The 12,445-nt window shown below is 44.6% G+C and overlaps 1 long non-coding RNA gene across 1 annotated transcript in view; it reads right to left on the bottom strand.

Annotated features, from left to right (window-relative positions):
• LOC311013695 overlaps positions 1-12,445 on the bottom strand; it is a 54,637-nt gene that overhangs the window by 25,395 nt on the left and 16,797 nt on the right. The window lies entirely within an intron of this gene.

Here is a 12,445-nt window from a genome sequence, read left to right as displayed (position 1 = left end):
TTTATTTCTCAGGGATTGAAGTGCGACATTCTTGTTCAAACTGAATTAGAAGGGAGGTGGTCGAGGTTGATGCAGAGAGTACAAATCACAGGACTTTGCCACTGGAAACCAGGGTTTGCATCAGCCTTGCGTGGGTTTTTTGCAACAAAAGCAATTTTGTCAAAGAAATAGTTTTAGGATTTTGGGGGGAAATTCACCTTCTTGCATATAGATGAGAAGATTGATAGCTCTCTCACATTTTATTCAGCAGTCGAGTGAAGCTGCAACAAGCAGCCAGTCGCTTAGAGTAACGATACGAGTAAATATAAAGTAAGACGTAATCAACACCTTCAATTGCTTTTTTAATCTAAATGTAAAAATGTGATGCATAACCGTAGGTTATGTTTTGGCTGGAACCAGTAACTCCCTGTAGGCTCGGCTGGTTGCCAAGGGTTACCGTGTTTCTAGGTGTAAAGTAAGTTGACTTCGTACTTTGGGTGCAAACATGGGAGTGACATCAATCTACTCATCGAGAGCCCCTTCTAGACGGACGATTCTGCCGTAATGACGATGTGATGTGACGTATTCAATGAGCTCGATGCATCAAAACAACTAAAGGTGAACTTTTGCTCGTCTCACATATTTACACGACTCTTCAACAAGTGAATTTCCTGCATCATAAACATGTCGATGCGTATAACGGCGGCCTCGTAGGAGCATATTCGGGGTTTTATCTTCTTCGGATCTAAGCTTTGAGCTCGTTAAATCCACCGCCGGCTTGTCGCCCTGGTTACGAGTCTTCACTACATCACGTCTTTTCCGCCCCGGGTGCTCGGAGCGTTTATATAGAAGCCGTATCGCTTCGTCACGCCTCGGATGCGGCTCTGTGACGACCTCCGTTGGCGTCTCAGAGGCGTAACATTCTGATACGCCTTTCCTCCTCGGCGAGCGTTCAGACTGACGACGGGACGGAATAACGGCGTAACACTCCCGCAGCGAAAAGGCTCTCTAAAATGGGCTTAAGTCTCACTATGAAGGTATTTCCCAAAATGTCAAACTTAAAGGAAGGACTTCTTAAAGGTTGTGGAAAGATTGTGGGTTCGGTGAAATGTTACGAGTCTCAGACTTTTTAAAAAGTTCAGATATCAAACAAATCAAGGTGTCAGTGCACGTTTTGCATGTTTCCCAATCGTCATCATTTAGAGTTGTTCTTCGTTGAATTACAAACATGATCCTGCCTGCGTTTAGTACTCTTTTTTTAAATTTATAAAAATGTATTTGCTGAAGCCAAGAGGTAATATAGAGATGTTAATTTCTCAGAGATATCCAGCTACACAGTGCAACAACTGTGAACTGTTGCATATTAGCTATGTGACCAACAGCAAGCCACATCTTTGACATTCTCTCTGTGTGGGGCTCAACCAGTCACACACACACACACACACACACACACACACACACACACACACACACACACACACACACACACACACACACACACACACACACACACACACACACACCATCCATGTCTGCAGAACGCTAACTAGCTCAACTGTTTGCCAATAAATCAAAGTGTGTCTTTGTCAGCTGGATGATTAGACACTAAACACACACACCCATGGAAAAAAAACAGCCCAACAAAAACACACAAAACAGTTGGCAGCTTCACACACAATTAGGAAGCCTGCAACGGTCTCCCTTCGGGTTAAAAGCATCAACTGGCCGAGCGTATGGCGCGAAATTCTCTTTAAACACAAAACACACCCTGCATGAAAGCGGGGCGCGCTCGTTTGGCTCGGCGTCTTTGTTTTTTTTGCGGGCTCGTGTATGTATAAGGTCTCTCCCGTCTTCAAAAGGAGGGAAATGCAGCCGAGCCGAGCGTACCTAGAGGGAGCAAAAGAGCTGCAGTGTGGCAGCCTCCCCTTCTAGCTCCTGCTCTGCATGCTTTATGTGTCCGACGATAACAATATGTATGCATTTCCACATTCAAAGGGAACAGTGAATATTTGAATAAATTGCAAACTGACAGACCATGCTTTGGAGAATCAGAATGAATAATGTGCGAGGGATTTCTCTCTTGATAAGTCCCACTCGTTCTGTGCTATTTTTTCCCGTAAAAAAAATGAGGAGAAGGAGCAGAAAGGGGAAAAAAACCTGTCAAATAAACACATAACTGAAATTAAAAGCAAGGAAACTAACATCATAAACATGCAAATGCTGCGTCTTCCTGTTTTCTCTTCTTTAACCGAAGTCTCGGTCAGATTCCTACAAACGCTGGTTGTTTAGAGAAATATAACCGGCTTCGTTTTGCCCTAAAATATGCGGAAGTGAATTAGTATCACAGACAGCTTGTCTGCTTGATAGCAGCAGACGTATCAGTGGAACCTTGCCTCCAGCTAGACGGGGGAGAGTGAGCAGAATCTAACCATCCGATCTGCCGGAGCCTCTCCAGGTGAGCCGAGCTCCAATCGCCCGGGCTCGCCGTCGTCTGAGTCACCGGCTGCTACGTTAGCATGCAGCCTAATCTATCCGACACAGAACCCGCCGCCTGCTGCTTCAAAAGACCCGCTTTCTTCAACAAAAAAAACATCCGCCTCTCTCCATCTCCAGCCCGATCTCTCTCTGCCACTTTGTACCTCCAACAGTAGGCTGAAAGCTCTTCCCCTCCGCCTTGTCAAACGAGAGAATGGCCTTTGAGATGCTATCTCGCCCGAAACGCTGCGTATTCAGAACAGATGTAGCTCACAAAAGGAGGGGATATATGGAAACGAGACAAGTGGAGGAGTTTTTTTGTTAGTGGAATGCATGCGATCCCCCCCGTACGTACATGTGGGGTTGCGGATGATGATTAGGAACAATGGCATTTAGTTTGGTAAATGCCAGAGCCCAATGGGAAGAGTTAAGAACAGTTAATGATGTGTGAGTGTGAAGGAGGGACCTGTTTCCTGGTCCAGGTGCAGAAGGAAACGAGGCGTCCTCACATGTAAAAAACACTCTTTAATTCCAATGATTTTTACTATTTGTGGCCTCCTTTTAAAAAAAACCCACCATCAACCTCCTCGGTCTCCCATTTCCCCCTATTCGGACTCACCTCCCTCCCCCCTTCCTCCCCCCCGTCCAATCATTTCCTCCCCCAGTCCTACTCTGGCATAAATCACCTCTCTGCGATAGTTTTAATGGCTTTTTAATGAGCCTAATGTTTTCTGTTTTAATGAACTTCTTACGTCAGCCTTAATCATTTTAGGGGGATGAAAAATGATTGAGAAATGGCCTACATTAATTTAATTTACTGTTCAATCTGCACAGCCCTCTTTACCAAACCGGGAAGGCCGGGGCAAGTCGGGAAGAGGGGGGGAGGAATGGGAAAGAGGAGAAGGATGGCACGATCACAGAGTGGGATAAGAGATTTTTTTTTAAAAGAAGGAATGGATGCAAAAAGCAAAGAATGAGAGGTCACAATGCGTGGCACGGTAAAGAGGAGGAGGGGTTGTGTTAAAGGGGACAGGATTGGACTGGGCGGTGCAGGAGCTGTAATTTATGAGACCCAGCTATAGGCTTGTTGTTCAGGCTTATCTCCAATTAGGCTGCATTGTTGAGGCCTGCCAATGCTAGTTCCTACCACTCTGTGAGACCAGCACATTTACATAGCCATTAACACAGCGGGCCCTGAATAAATGAGCACAATATTCAGCATCTGTCGCTACGTCTGAGCTTTTCTATCTAGCTTTTGTTGATTCCTGCTCATTTTCGCTCTAACTTTTTTTTTTAAGTTTCTCCATCGGTCTTTCTCCATAGTGACACACACACACAGTTGTCATTTTGCCAACTTTAAATTAAGGGAGCCATATACCAGCTGGTGAGGCCTTATAATCTAGAAGCAGAACATCTCTTTCTGGTTTCGTACGTCGGTTTACCCAAGGACATCGCACCTTGCCAGCGCCGTGGGAGTCAGCCCTCCGTTTCATTGTGCTCATAGTAAAAAAAAAGAAGAAGCTGTGCCAAGGCTGGCTGCCAAGACTGCTTTTGCACTACCTGAGCTAAGTTTTTTTTCCTTTACGGGGTTGGTGTGTGTGTGTGTGGCGGGAAGCATTACCATGCGCCACTGATTATATGAGAAATCACAGCTGTGGCCGGTTACTGTAAGCGCTGATGTGTTTAATGATCCGTCGCTGGATTTGGAGGGTGGACGCCGGTCTCGCCGGGAATGAGAACGCCGGAATGAAACCAAATATATTATTCTATCGAAAACAGATCACTGTCTGTCACCTGTGACACGTGTGTAGCTGTGGTTGTGTGTTTTGTGTGACAGATGGACACGTTGACCCCGGCTCCGCCCCCGAACGCCGACTGAAGGATGAGTTCCAGAGAAGGGATGCGGTCCTGCCCCGCCCCCCCCTCAGGGTGCAGACACACTGATATGTCTTTCCTGTCCTCTTAAGATACTCAACACGCAGATTCCCTCCACAGTCCGCCGCCTTCGCACCATTTCTGCATTAATATCCACCCGTCTCTCCGCTCGCCAATCACTTCGCCATTTTTTCCCCGCTGTCCGGCCGTCAATCTCTCCTCTCTCTGTCCCTCAATCACTTTCAGCTGCATGCTATCATTTTCAGAAAATCTATACTATTTTAAAGTTAAAAAAATCTAAAATTTAAGGTCCTACAAACCACCAGACTTCTTTTGTTTTCTTCTTTTGTGTGTTTTTTTTAGGAGGGGATGATTGTTTGAGATGGAAACAGATTTGTTTCAAAGTAGATAGAAGACACTTGTCAAGATGCTTAATACTCCCGCCCGGAAACATATTGAGCGAATGAGTTTTGTTTGAATACGCGGCGAGGTGGTGGTTGTCGTAGTGGTGAGGATATCATTTTGTGAGTTATTTACTATCCAACAGGTGGCCAATGGCAAAGACAGCCACTGATGTTATTCAGATGTCTGAGCAAAAGGGTGTTTGCATTAGCGCTGAAAGTCACCGAGGGCATTACCGCTGCGTTTTAACACCTCTCTCAACACACTTCCACACCCTGCATGCCGCCCCCGAGGCCGGCCTGAACCCCATTTATCCGGGTCACCAGGCTGGTGGTTATGGGCAGGGGCGTCGCCAGACTGTCGGCGCCGTGGGGGCCCCCGGGCTCCCGAATCACACCCTTTTGTTTTTACTGCTCCAAAGAATCATCGCTCTGTCACCGCGCTAAATCGCTCTGCAATCTAAGTAAACACTTTATGACGTTTTTAATGCGAGGTGGCCATATGCACGGTGAACACGAGGAACACGAAACAAATTCATCCATTTATAAAGTTGGAGAAAAAGCGAATGATCGTCGTCGACTTTGTGCAAATTGAGCTCGTTCGTTTCCTCGGGGGAAGGCGATGTCGGCCCGTCAGTCTGCCACTTTGGTTGATATATGTAGGAAAAATAACTCAGTCGATGTTTTATGCTCAGTGCTAGTTATGTTAGCATGCTAACGCACGATCGTGCACAGTATCAGCACGTTTGCGCGCAACATTAGCATGCAGCGGCGTGCCGTCAGACACACATCTGGTCCACCTGACCCGGCTCTGATCTGGCATCGCCAGCAGCTGTTATGTGATCTGAGGAGCCGCAGCAGGTGCAGGGAACTATATGTCTGCTTGAAAAGTTGATAGATTTCTCACTCTCCTCATTTTTCTTTCTTTTTTTGGGGGGAAATAAAGTTGCTGAAGGGGTAAATCCCTGTTGTTGTATTTTGACTGACGGAAGAATCCAGCACCAGAAGGTACCTAATTGTTTCTTTTCTTAAAGCTACTCCCCGAGGTGATGAGTGGACTCGTCGATGAATCGGGAGAGATATATCTTCTTTTTTTTAAAGATTGTGGGCAATGCAGCTTCTGGAAGTTCATCTATTTTCGTTCATTGAAAATCAGAACAGTTCTCATTATTTATCCATAAATGTTTCTCATACTTTATATTTATTAAAATAGAATGAATTGAAAGACAGTTAAACGATTTTGTCAATGCACAGTTGTGGTTTTGATAGTCCACTAGTCTGTGTTGCCACCACAGAAAGTCCCAAATCAATGCTTGCTGGCTGTTTATTTCAACTACACGAAGATAAAGCACAATGGGTGGGAAACAGTGCTTTGTAGGTGTTGAAATTTCATTTTTATTTTCCGAAAACACCAACATTCTTTGTCTGGACTTTCATATCATCAGCAGCAGAGGACGGGTGGTCTGTTTTTGTCTGCCCTAAAAGATTACAAAGAATTCTGTTTTCCACACACACACACACACACACACACACACACACACACACACACACAAACGCCTTTGTTGACAGGATGAATGTGAGTTCATTTGAGCCTCAGCCTTTTAAAAAAAAGTTGTTTTCTTTTGATTCAGAAGGAAGCATCAAATGTAGGTCAGCATCCTGCCATGTCTCCATGTAAACAGTATGACCAGTCGTCTTCAAACTTATCTTGCCATTTAACTTTTTTAGTTGTTGCACTCTAAAAGCTGTACATGTCTGCAGCTGACCCACGAGCCGATGTCCAGACCTTCAAACCGACTCATTATGTAACCATCTCCACACAGACAGGTAGACTAGACATGTCACAGTCAATCTACTCCCCCTGGACTGTAACGAGCTAAAGTGGATGGACAGGCCATTTCACAGGCTGACCCTTCACCAAAAAAAGAAAGTAGTTCTGGACAAGCCCGTCCCTCAAACTGTGTGTGTGTGTGTGTGTGTGTGTGTGTGTGTGTGTGTGTGTGTGTGTGCACATCCTGTATGTGCAAACACAGTTAGATTCCCCTCCAGCCGAGGGAAACTTACATAAGACTGTCAGAGCGAGACAGGTGCAGAGATGGTGGAAAGGGCAGGAAGCAAGGTGTAAGACTGAGAGAGAGTGCCTGTCTGTCTGCCTGTCCGTCTGTCTGTTGGATAGCCTGTCTGTCTGCGTGTGTGAGTAGGTGGGTTGCTGGAGGGTAATTAAATGTGATTTTGTCAGCTAACCAGCTCCGGCTTCCCTTTCAGACATGGAGAAAACACAGATAGAAACCAGGTGGGTCACGGCCAACAGGGGTGTGTGTGTTTGTGTTTGTGTGTGTGTGTGTGTGTGTGTGTGGATTTATGTGCAGGTGGGTGGGTGAGAGAGAACGAGACAGCTTTAATTCCCAGACACTACTCCTTGGGGTCTGGAGGTGGAATTGAACATAGTCTGGTCGGGACAGCTTTGACAGCTTCCCTTAAAACGCTCGGTAATGTTTTCACTCACACCGGACTGAGGGAGATCTAATCGTGGCCCCGGATGCACATTACTGCCGCAACCCCTCTTTGTGATTATCCAAAAAAAAAAAAGTGGGTTTTTCTGTGCAGAGAAGGCGAATGCATAGTTTGAGATGAGGCTGTGGAAGTCTCTCTCTGGAAGTCTTTTGTTCTCCTCGTCTTGTTTAGTCAGCACAATTTTTATAGTCGACTTAAAGCTCTCCGTAGACATGATGCATGGCCCTCGTGATGAGCCTTGGGGCGCTCCGCATCCATCCACATCTGTGAGTAAACCTCAAGGTTTGTAATTCACCTTCTGTCCTCGCATTCCTCTGTTTTGAGATTGCTCTACGGCCATTATGTACTTCGTCAAGTAAGACACGGAGGGCCTCGAGAACAGATTTTTCAGAAAGACGAACGCAATCCCTGAGATACACGTCGTCGCTGCAGCTCAGGTCATTTCAGTATATCAAGGAACTAGGTTTTCTTTGCCCAACTATATTATGGCTCCGTCGCACTTGAAGGACTGTTACCTTAAATAAGGAAACAGGCTACTATGTAATAATATACTCATATCTTTCCCTTTTTATGTGAAATTATGTTTGATATACAGACTAATGAATGAGATCTTTATCAGATCTTTTAATTCAAACATTTTAACATATGAGTATGAAGTTTTTTGCCTCAAATGTAGCTTGGATTTAGAAAATAAGTTTAAAGCACGGTGTTTTGTTTGGTGAGATAAAAATTAATTTTGTAAATATGGATGATTCATGACGACTGAGATGGCTGTTTACATGTGAAACATTTAAATTAGAGAAAAGAGCAAAAAATATAATCTGTAGATATTTCACAGTTTTTTTTTACCAGAAGATTTGCCTAAAATATATAATAATAAATATAAATTGGTCTTGGCATTACTGTGTCTGCTCATGTGAGAGTTTATTGATGTGCGTCATCCTTCTTCCTGTTCCTATATCGTGACGGCGGGTCGATCAGTAAAACACTGAAGGAGAGCCTTGCGTCCTGCTGGTTCTTTATCACGCCGTACCCGTGGCAACGCCATCACTAATGCTCGTTGTCGGAGGCACTCATTAGGGGCGTTAAGAGCAAACTTATAAATGTGCCAAGCACCATAGTTTGTGACTCAGCCCAGAAAATGATACTGAACCATCTGGGCGTCAAAGAGATCATCATTAAAAGTGGGGAACTAATGGTCTTTTAGTTTGTTGCTTCTCGTGTGGAGGTTGGAGCAAAAATGTCTCGACATTACTCCAATAGATCTTTACATAGCAGATGACTGTTTGCTGTTATATTAATGCTCTGGGTCTAAGATATTGCACCTGTTGACTTTGGAGACACTTAAAGGTTGAGTAGGTGATTCTATTTAGAAACACTTTCTGTTATATCACTTGAAATCCTTGTAAGATACCGATGGCAATGAATACATGAAATGCTCTGAAATTTAAAAAAATGTCGTCTGTGGCTGTGGCAGGACTGTAACAACCCCGTCCAATCAAAAAAGTTGAGCCAGCGAAAATAAATGTACAGCCTGTATGTCTGTACAGAGGTCTGAACGAAGGGGGCGGGACTTTTGTCGGTTCGACGGTGCGTTCAAAGTCAAAGTTTCTGTGGTTTTTCCCCACCCAAATGGCCTGCCCTCATTCTGCATGGTTAAGCAGAAGGTAAAAAATAGAAAGAGTTATAGTCCTTAAGATTTGCCTTATATAAAAGCCTATTTTCTTTATTTTATAGCCAACATTTTTGACAATAATTTGGTTTTCCTGTAATCTTTAAGGGAAATTTCAACTAACAGTTGTAGATTCTTCCTTTGCCATGCTGTAATCACAACAGCTGAACAGGAAGACACATCTGATCATGAGTCCCGTATTGATTTACTCCGGTTTTCTTGATTTAAAACATGACATCCTGCGGATGCCGTCGCTGCACGGTTCGTTTGAGTTGTTCTTCTCCCAGCGGTGTACCTGCCATGTTATTGCTTCCCCTGGCGAGTCATGCATGTGATTTCACAACACTTTTTTTTAAACACGCTGGCTGCAACCACGTGCCGCTCACTCAACCAGGGCAGAAATCTGAAACCAGATAAGTCTTATCGTCTACACTTATATGTATATGAAATAAACTTTAAGAATTATAACTTCAAACGACGCTTCACAGAAAAAGGAGGTTCAACGTTTTGGCATGACTTCATTCTACATTTGTTATTTCAACCCTGGCCCTGTCTGCTGAACGCACCACAATGGTGCGCTTGTTAGCGCTCATTACAATATCTCGTGCTGCATAAGCAAAGTGCTTTGCAGCCACGCACTTGGAATTGAGTTTAAATGGTTTCTGGCCTCCTTATTTTTCTTCAAAAGCAAGTTTTTTTCACTATGCCAGCAGACTTCTTCCAAATTATTTACCCCCCCCCGGGCATATTTTTGCATTATGAAAGCCTTCAGGAAACAGCAATGCCGTCAGCAGATAGCTGAGAGTTTGGTTTGTTTTGTCTCGTAATGTTCATATCCGTATAACGCAACATTCTGCTATGTATAATATCCGTGGTAGACCTGCATTATTCAGCACCCGATCTGGATTTTACTGGTGTGTGTGGGTGACACATGCCGGCCCTTAGCCCAGGAGCTCTGCCTCAAAGAGGGACATTTACCGTTTCCCTGTATATAAAACAAAAAAAATCAGTAAATATGTCCCTGAAAGGAGAATGAGGATTTTAGCACCAATAGTCTGAGGCCCTTTCTGCTGTCATGTTGTGTTGAACAAAGTGCGTCTTCAAGTCTTCTTCTCAGATATAAGGCTCAACCTTCGTACAGAAAACTACATCCAGCAGGAACCAAAGAATAGTTTCATCTCAAAACTAACAAGTTCAATGATTCATTCTACAATTTTAAGGTCTGACTCCACAAAGAGAAAGGTGTTTTCATATTGCTTCGGCTACTTTACCTGCAACTCATCGACGTAAAGGAAAAGGAAAGACAGTAATACCTGAGAAACCAAGACCAGAATCTGTCAGGTATTCATGCATGACATGGGTTTTTTTTTTAACCTCTATGCACCCATTAATGCCCTGTTGTCTAGGTTGTGAATTGTTTCGGGGGGCTGGGGGGGGGGGGAGTACGACCACAGATGGATCCGCTGTGGGGTTTCTGCTGGTGGATTCATATTAATGGTCCTGACCCCAATCCCTCCTTTCCCTTTCTGCTTCTTCCAATCTCCCCCCCGTCCCCCATATCTCCCCCACCGCTCACTGTCTTTCTCATTGCTTCCAAAACACCCAGGAGACAGATGGACCAACACTCAACTTCACACCATTTAGCTTTTCAAGGCTGCTAAAATAGTGTGTGTGAAGAGGTGGAGAGAGTGAGTCGGGAAACAAGGACTGTGTTTGTGTAGCTGTGTGTGTGTGTGTGTGTGTGTGTGTGTGTGTGTGTGTGTGTGTGTGTGTGTAGCAGAGAGAGAGAGAATGAGCAGATGCACTGCCCACATAAAACGTGTCTTTGTGCTCGCACGCCGTGTTGGGTGCATGTCGTCGTGTGCGTTTGTGTGCACGTGAGGCAACTGGTGTGCGGTTGGCAGGCGGGGGGATGTGGGGAGTAAATGAAGGACTTAGTGCTCTACACGACTGACTGGTCAAATCTATGATGCTACCTTGAGCTTCCCTGGCTCCACTCAGACACTCCTGCTCTTCCAGTAATAGAGATTGAGTGCTGCTCTGCACCGAGTCAAAGACCTGCACGGCACTGCCTGCATACGACACACAATGAATTATATATGTGGGTGTGTGTGTGTGGATTAGTTGCTGGGTATTTTTTGCGTTAGATATCATGCATTCGATCTTATTAAACACACTTTTTTATGTCTTATCTTTTCAGACTCCTTTCTGCCTTCTGTATGACCTCAACCAAATAAAAAAAGGTAAGTATTTCAACTTTATCGGGTTAAACGACCACAAAAAAATGACATAACATTCCACCGCATTTTCACACCAAACATTTGGATTTGTTATAGAAAAACACATCTGCTCTGTTCTATACAAGTGTCTCAATAAACCACAGCAGTGAGCAAAGCACGAGGATCCTGAAACTGAAGCGGCTAAATGTAATTCAGCCATCATTCATTTTCCCACTTAAACCTGCTTTTTTTTCTCTACTGTGACAAAAAGACCTATTACATGTAGTCTCATGTTTAAATTTTGTATGCAATTTGAATTATGCTACTCAAACATTAAATTCTTTCATTTCCCTTTCACTTCTGAAGAGAACGTTTGCATAAATTCAGGTCATAATATCAAACACATTTAAGCATGGAAACGGCGCAGGGAGACCGCATTCTGACCGGCTTTAGGTTCTGGCTGGGGGGCTCAACGTTGCTTATGTTTTGTCAGAGTCTTCCAGTATTTCACTGTGAGTGTCTTTTTCTTTGACACCACTGAGTCCTATGACTAATGTAGAAAAAAGGCAGAGGACCCCTGAGCCCATTTAACTTCACTGAAACCAAACCTAAGCCTTTGTTCAGTTGTAACAGGATGTCTCCCTTCTACGCCGGGATGACGAGCTGTACTTTGACATCTGAGGCCGTGATTCTCTCCTTGAAATAGATGATGAAACTTTGGTGCAAGGGCCCTCGGTAATGCGGCTGCCGTACTGGACCAGCAAAGTTAGAGCCGGAGCCACGCGACCCAGCTCTCATTTTCACAGCCCATTCTGTGTTCTGACCCTCACCTGTGATCGCAAGTTTCGACAGTAACTCAAAGAATAAGTTCCTTGACACACGGAGCTGAAATTAATTTTAGCCCACGCGGGTCAGATCTGAGAGGGGCCTCGGGGTCAGGCGGCAACTTCCTCACAGTAAAAGGAGCATGGGACCGGGTAAAGACACCTCCTGGGACTATTTCTATGGGGTTGGACAGGCCGTGGCTAAGTGCTGGAAAGAACAAGGACACACTGGAGGGAGTACAACGTCCAGCATTTGTAGACGCTCATACTGTTTGACACTAATGAGGACAGGAGTCAATGGAGGATTTCACTGTCGCAACTCAAGATAACGGATTTTAAGACAATGGTTGAGTTTTCTTGAGGTAGCGAAACAGTAATCGTGCTACAGGGAATTAAAGCGGAAAGTGAAAAAGCTCAAAACAATTGATGTACGAGGTTTTTGCACTTCTGTCCCAACACGTTTCTGCTGACGAGTCAAAAGCAACT

This window comes from Eutrigla gurnardus, assembly GCF_963514095.1.
Source record: "Eutrigla gurnardus genome assembly, chromosome: 5".
NCBI lineage: Eukaryota > Metazoa > Chordata > Actinopteri > Perciformes > Triglidae > Eutrigla > Eutrigla gurnardus.
The sequence above is the reverse complement of the archived record's forward strand: the minus strand, read 5'-3'. Positions and strand labels throughout refer to the sequence as shown.